The 8,190-nt window shown below is 29.9% G+C and overlaps 2 long non-coding RNA genes across 2 annotated transcripts; both read right to left on the reverse strand.

Moving 5' to 3' along the window:
* Nucleotides 1-3,404: 3,404 nt before the first annotated feature.
* LOC109339560 lies at nucleotides 3,405-4,592 on the reverse strand. The gene is made up of 3 exons (XR_002106682.1): nucleotides 4,245-4,592; nucleotides 3,679-4,041; nucleotides 3,405-3,440 (listed from the first exon to the last, which is right to left on the reverse strand). It is a non-coding gene; the product is annotated as an uncharacterized LOC109339560 (long non-coding RNA).
* Nucleotides 4,593-4,612: 20 nt separating this feature from the next.
* LOC109339558 lies at nucleotides 4,613-5,146 on the reverse strand. Its single transcript, XR_002106681.1, has 3 exons — nucleotides 5,112-5,146; nucleotides 4,735-4,817; nucleotides 4,613-4,629 (listed from the first exon to the last, which is right to left on the reverse strand). It is a non-coding gene; the product is annotated as an uncharacterized LOC109339558 (long non-coding RNA).
* Nucleotides 5,147-8,190: the final 3,044 nt, after the last annotated feature.

Below are 8,190 nucleotides of genomic sequence, written 5' to 3' on the forward strand. Positions count from 1 at the left end.
AACTATCAAATATGGTAAACAACAACAGTACAATATAATCTCATAAAAATACAATGTTTCCGTTCCTAGAATTCAGGAATTGAGAGCATTAATTACCATTTTGAAGCTTCAATATTTACATGAGCGGATGATAATGAGAAATAAAAGTAGACAGTTAGGAAACATAAATGAAAGAAGTTAAGCATTGATTGTGGCCATTGTCCTCTCCTTTCTTCTGCTATTCACTTCACTTTATCCCTAACTGATTTCTGTTTTCTTCCTCTGCTACTTCTTATGTTTAAAAATAAAATATAAGCAATAATTTATGTGGAGGCAAAAAATAAATAATTAAGTTTATTTTATTATTTTATTTTAAGAGTGTGAATGATTGGTCGTGATACCACTTAGTCATAGGCTAGTTTTACGGAATCCAGAGAAAGGAATGTAAAGACGTTTGTACTGTACTATCAAAAATTTAAAGAGAATAATCATATTTTACTGTCATCTATCATTTTGATATTTATTGTAATTCTTTCAAACTTTAAAATTCAAAAGACCTTTTGCATTCCCATATATATGTAGTATAATACAATTCATATAAATGCAGTATAATACAATTCATTAAATTATTGTATTTCCGGTGTAATACATATAGTATAATACAATTCATTAAATTTATTTATTTATGGTTTGTATTGTTTTGAGTTTAGAGTAGAGAAGTATTACGGAGAATGTTTTCACTTTATATACTAGTATAGATAATGTTAATTTTTCATAATTGTTTAAGTACAACTCACTTATTTTATTCATTCCGTATCAACTGGACGAGTAAGTATTAATGGAGAGATAAGTGCTTCAAAAAACAAAAGGAAATACAATTTTCAATTAGACATCTATCATTTTGATTATAATAAAATTACATTTTTGTCACTACAAACAAGCACAAAAACATGTGTTTGTTCTTCCATTAATGAAGAGAATCTTTATTCCAACTGAACAAGTTAAGAATCTCTCCATTAATGGAGAGGCAAGTGTTTCAAAAAGTAAAGAGAAATACAACTTTCAATTACACATATATCATTTTGATTACAATAAAATCATAATTTTGTCATTAAAAACAAGTGAAAAAATATGCATTTGTCTCTCCATTAATGGAGATGATCCTTGCTCCAAGTGGACATATTATGTAAGTTGTATGGATCGAGATTATCCAACTTATGGACACATGTTTTCTTAAATTACTATGTTAGTAGATCTAAAGCAAACTCAAAGAAAATTAATCTCTTAATGAACATTAGACATATTGATGATATGAATAAAATCATAAAGATTATTTTGTTTCAATGCCAATTCATTTCTACTGAGATCGTAAAAAACTTAAAAAGGATTAATTGTTATTACAACAATAACAATTACCTATTTTCTTTGCAAACAATTAACTTCTCTAAGGAAAAAGGGAAACATTATGTATATGTTAAAGATTTTGGAACTAATCTACACCATTTTTACAGTTAATTGCACTTTGTTGACATGTAAAATATTATAATAACAAATATTTTAGCATTAGGTAAATTGTAAAATATTTACAATTTAAAATAAATAAAAAACTTTGGTAATTTTACATAATTGATCACACAAAAATATAATAACATTCGTCAATATTAGTTAGTGTTGTATTTTATATTTTTTACTTTATAATTTTTATAACTATTTCATTCCCTAACAAATAACATAGACAATTGTTAATTTGATAATCCAACTGACGCTATATTTCAAAACACATATTCAAATATATACAAGACCCTAAAAGAATGACTAGTTTTTATAAACAAAAGCAATAATATATTGTTGATCAAATAAATAAATATGTTATGAGTCTAATTTCAGACCAAAATATTTATAATTCTTTTCAATTACTTATTAAGTTGATATAAATATTTCTTTTAATTCATACTAATATATGTTTCCATGTAAAATAATAGGTGACCAAAAAGAATACATCAATTCATATTCTATTAATATATTTGATGATAATGATGAGGGTCAAACATTCAATATATTAATTCATGAATTTCTAAACTCACTTGAAACTTCTTGTTTTCTATTATCTATATAACAAAATAAACTTTCACCACCTCATCAATTGTCACATGACATCTTCTCCTCACGCCACCTCATCAATTGCCACATGTCATCTCCTCCTTCATTTTCCTCTCTACAAAATGGTTCCATGGTAATCATATGTACCTTCCCATATTATATTCGTCATTTCTTGACAATTATTGCATTTAATACAGTTTATTGCATTTTATGTCATCTCTTCTAAATGTTTTTTTATTGCATTTTTTAAGATGAAATACATTTGAATTGTTATTGAGGTCTATGACTCTCTCTTTCTTTTCCAACATTCTTTTTCTCTCAACAATCTTTTTTTTCTCTCCAATTTTATTTCATTTCATTATGTCTCTTCATTGTCATCATTTTTCTTTCTCTTTAGAAGATCCTCTTTAGAGTGCACTTATTTATTTATTTTATAGATCTGATCTTTAGTACATTTTTCATTGATTTTTTGGTTTATTTTGTAGATCTGTTCTTATTTTATCATTGATTTTTGTATAATTTTTCATTGATTTCCTTATTTTATAGACATGTTCTCACTAATTTCATTATTTTGTAGATATATACTTTCAGCAATTTTCTCCTTTAGCATCTGATAAACAAATGTATCTTCCGGAAGGAAGATCAAACCTTCAAAACATATGGTATGTACCCAATCTCCAAAACAACAAAATATCCTTTTAGCAACGGTTAAAACCGTGGCTAATGTTCTTAAACACCGTAGCTAAATGGGTTGGCCATGGTTGCAGCAAGAGAAGCAATTTGGGCGTTGCTAAATATTAGCTACGGTTATTTTGCAATATAGCGATACTTCCCAAGAGTGTGGTAACATTTACTTTAGTGTATTTATTCTGCCACGGTATTAACCGTGGCTAATTTGATGAGTTTTGTGTGCAAATGATTACCACACTTCAACTGTGGCTAATTAAATTAGTTGCGATTTATTCAGTTTTCATACGTATACCTCTCCTGATACTATTGCTGCTAATTGTCTAACAATATTTATATTCAATAATATAATGGTAAAAGGTAATACTAACAAATTAAATAAAAATAAATTAATAGTTGATATAAATTAAAACTTATAGAAAAATAATACTAGGAAATTGGACCCAATATCTCAAATTATCATCACTTTCATCTTAAAATAATTCACAAATACATGAGCATTAATAAGTTCACATAATATGTGTTGAAACATTCCAAATTTGGTTAAAAAGTACGAAGAAAGACAAATACAAGAGCATTAATATTTCTAGAGCAAATATTTCACACATAATCACATGGCACTTCTAGCCTTGCCCATTTGTCACTTCAACATCATCTTGAAGGAGGTTTGAGATCTGGTCCAATAGAAAATATATGAGATTAACAATACAATAATGAAACGAGCCTACTTGAACAATGATAAATTAATAAGATAAAGTAAAATAGTAAGCAAAACATACAACTATATAGAATAAGCAACACATACAAAGGTCATTGTCTTTGAGGAAAAACTCCCATCATGTAACAAGTTTTTCCTCTTATTTCTATATGCTAAAGAACATATTACTCAATTTTCAATATTAGATCACTTACAATGCTGATTTGTGGCCTAGCACTTGGAGCATGTATGAGAAAAAGTGTGGCTGCTAAGCTAACACCATCCTTTCCATCTTTTCATGATCATAATTATCACCTAAACCAGGATCCAACAATTGTTATACCTTCCCAGTTCTCACTACTTATGATTGTTGATCCAACAATGGTCCATATGTGGTTTTCTCAGCATCTGAGGCTGTGTTCTGGAAAAGCTTGGCATCTGTGGAAGGCCCGGAGCACAAGCACCATTAACAAGTGATGGTGTTTTCTGCCAGAGCACGATATCAGATGAAGGTTGCTGATGCAAACTGGAGTTGTTCCACATATGGTAAAGCCTATTATGTGCATGGATTCCATTTCCTGATAGCCCAAATAAAACAAGGATTTCAAATCATGATTTTAGATTATAAGAATGTCATTCAAGTAAGCAACTTTATCCTTTGTAATAATTTTCTCCTTCCTGTCATGATTATCTATACACAATAATCATTTCAAAACTTTTGCACAAAAAAGAAAGGTTATGCGTGAAACTTTCTTAGTATATAAACATTCTTTTCACTCACCTCCTGCATTAAACTCTGTTATGTTCCTAGTTGAGCCCATTCCCTGGATGTGCCTGCCGTCAGAGGCTTCTGTTGTTGCAATACCGTATTGTTGGCCATGTTGCTAATGGTGCTTGAAAAGCTATAAGGACTACCATTAGCTAAACTACCATGATACTCAGGTAAGGAATGAGGATGAAATCTCGGATTAGATGCAAATTTCACTCCATCAGCAAAGTCACTGGACTCACGGATGCCGGACACTTTTGCAGCAGATGCCCCTCCTACTATGTTGTGAAGGCTAGAATTCGCTCGAAAGAATGCATTATCAACAAATGCATTCAAAGGTTTCCACATTGCAGATTGAAAACCTTGATTATATCATTTTTCAAGCAGCCAGATCCAACTGCTCAAGAAGACACTTTTGTTGTAAGTAATGTCTATTTCTCTAGTGAGACCAAAAAGAGCATTTATTCCTGGCTTAAAAATAAGTTAAGGCAAAAAACCTTACCCTTTTGTGTTAATGATAAGTTGTCAATAATACTTTGACCATGACTTGGTTCATCTTGCCCCTTATGAGACTGCTGCATCATACTACAAAAGCAATGATTTTATGATGTTAACAGAAGAAAATAATTTCGTACAATTGAAAGTACTTTTCCTTCAAGATTATCTATAACAATTTTGCACTCCATTAAGTACTGAAAGAGAAAAAACTATTAAAGGTAAAAAGAATAAATATGCATATCCAAAATAAATTTTCTTCCACAAAACATATTTAGAAAGCCACATAAAATATAGGAAAGGGTAACAAGAGCTGCTACGAAATACAGAAGAAATAAATATAAAAAATAAAAAGCAGTGGGAATTAGCTACCATTTGGCAAACCTAGGATGGCCAGGTTCAAGCTTGATCTGCTTCACACATAATCACAATTGTGATACCTGAAAGTGACCATAAATGTGGGTGACTATTCTATGAATCATGATACTCAACGAACAGTATACTTAAACAAGTCATAATTACACCTATATCATCACCCATTCACACCCGTTTTTCATGCTACCTAACCCACAGCATACGTCCTTATTCTAGAAAACATCACAATTTAAGAATATTACCCTTCTGAGCATTTATCATCTATCCAATCTTAACAGCAAAGTCATTCTCCTATTGCAAATCACACTTCCATACCCCATTACATGGAACCACATATTAGGTGACTATGCTAAAATTATTAGCAATAAAAAAAGACAAAATTTAATATCACATATAATAACTACTTGCGCTTCCCTTGTGATATTATTTACTATCTATATCTTAAGGGTAGCTCCTGAATTTTTTGCTGTGGTTCTGAAAAATGCTCTGTACTTTCAATATATTTTGAAAACCGGAGAAGGCATTACATAAGTCTACCATAGTGGGTTCCTTGCCTTCGATAGTCCTCCTCCTCATGGTCATATCTAGTATTTTACTTTAAAACATTCATCAATAGTCAAAATTGTTATATATAATAAATTTTAACTGAATCTATTAACATGCAATATAAAAGCATAACATGCATGTCAATAGTCATCAATAATAGTCAACAACTGAATCTATTAACATGTATATATAGAAAGTATGTTGGATGCTCCCAAAATGAGGGAAATATGTTGTGATTTGTAACTTGTTTATTTTAAGACTTTCTGCAATATAAAAGCTATGATATTTTTCTTCTTACCAGTAATTGCCTTTTGCTTTCCAAATTAAGAATAATGAGTTTTGCTATGTTTTGCCAAATTTAGTGAAAGAAATATTGTGTTTAATCACTGCTTTGTACAATTAAGTTTGCTTCTTTATATACTATGGGCTCTTTTGTGTAGATTTCAACCATAACACATGAAATAGACAAGTCAAGATTTCAAGCTCAAATTCAAGAGTCAATTTTATTGAACTACTATAAGTGAGCCGAGAATACTCATCACAGTGTTTGATCTAAATGCATTTCTTCACCGAATTACAGTAGGATTTCCCTATTTACTCTTTATCTTTATGGCAAGTTTGCTTCTGGCAGAGTAATTGGCAATTAAAAAAATAGAATACTTCTATTATGAGTGAGAAATGGGCCATTAAAAGCAATTCTTCACAAAGAGTAGTGCAACATGCAGTCAATAAGGTTAACTTCCAAATAAAGAGCCATAAATTTTCTAATCGAAGTTGGAATGAAACAACAATCCAAAAGTATTTATTTCACCAAAATGGATCCTATAATGCTTACTTCACAAATCACAATATACAACACAAGATTGCAGAAAGGGGATACCTGGTCAAACTTCAAAGACATGACAAATGACCTAAGTAACTATTTCTTCAACTTTTGGTATATTAGATTTTTAATAGTTTGGATTTTAGTTCTTCATAGACCAATACTATGATAACGTGAAATTGAATCAATAAAGCACACCTAAGTAACCATATCTAAGTTTTACCCTAAACCAAATAACAATGTCAGTACATAAACATAATTTACTTCATGGCAAAATATGTAATGAATTATTAAAATAGAAAGTTAGGAAATGAAGGAACTTCTTACTTTAGTTCACTCATTTTTAACTTTATTTCAAACTAATACTGCTATATAACCCAAGATTCTACCAAGCACGATCAAAAGAAATTGAAGAAAAGAATAAGGCATATGTTCTATATATATATATTTGACATCTAGAAATGAAAGGGGGAGACTAACACGTTAACCATACTCCAAAATTAATTAATTAACTCACCTTTGGCTTACATTCTTTGCAAATGTGATTCATCACCCCTATAGGGAGAAACCACATGAAGAAGAGTAAATCACAGTTATTAGCAACATGAGTTAGGGTTAATTAACATCAATTTAACATTCGCAAGTGTATAAAATTATTGAAGATGAATAAAATTAAACATCAAGAAGTTGAAATTAGGGATTGGGATTGAAAGAATCATATTTCCTAAAATTTGAAAAAAAAATTATAAAATTGAAAAAGGCATGTTAATATACTTGTGAAGAAGCTGCAAATGCATGTGGGAGAAGCTTTGAGCGGCGATGGCAGAAGCTTTGAGCAGCGATGGCAGAAGCTTTGAGCGGCGATGGAAGAAGCTATGATGGAAAAGAGATGAAGTGATTTTGGAGGCTGAGAGACTCTGGTTCGTGTTGGAAAAGAGACAATGTCTCTGATTTTGGAGGGAGTGATGAAGTGGTGTGGTGCCTTTTATGTATGATGTCAACTTTGGGCCCATATACAATGGTAATTTTGGGCTTCAATGTATAGTTTGTCACGGTTTCTGTAAGTGTGGCAAAAAAGTTGTGCCTGTATCCCCTTTGTTTTGTAGTGCTCTATTATATTATACATTCACTTACAATATTACATTTACTTGTCTATTTATTTTTGTTAATAATATATTTATCTCTTCATCTTATCTCATTGTAATCATTTTCTCTCTTTATTTATAGTTTGGTTCTCCCCTGAAACATCTCTGCAAATTTCTCTACCCGCATCTTTTATCTTACTTATATACTTATTTATTCATAGAATCATTATTTTAATTTTTTGTTTTCCATGTTTCAGAAACACATAGTGTTAATCACCCTCTTCGAAATTTTACTTAACCTTCATTACCTTATTTAATTGTTTGCTCAGAAATTTGTATTGTTTGGGTCAACAACACAATATAATGTCTTTGTTCTTTATTTCTCGATTTTTAGCATTCTTATATATGAAGAAGAATAATGTCTTCATTTTTATTTAATTTATATATATTTTTAATTTATTTATGATTTCCAAATTTTAAGCAATCCTCATTATGAACATAAATTTGCAAAATTATAACTAATAATTTTTTATTGTGATAATCAATTGATTAGATTTATATTTTGTTTAAATTGTTTATGATTTCTAAATTTTAGGCAATGCTAATTATGTAGATAAATTTGTAGAATTATAAC

The sequence above is a fragment of the Lupinus angustifolius genome, unplaced genomic scaffold (genome assembly GCF_001865875.1).
Source record: "Lupinus angustifolius cultivar Tanjil unplaced genomic scaffold, LupAngTanjil_v1.0 Scaffold_81_65, whole genome shotgun sequence".
NCBI lineage: Eukaryota > Viridiplantae > Streptophyta > Magnoliopsida > Fabales > Fabaceae > Lupinus > Lupinus angustifolius.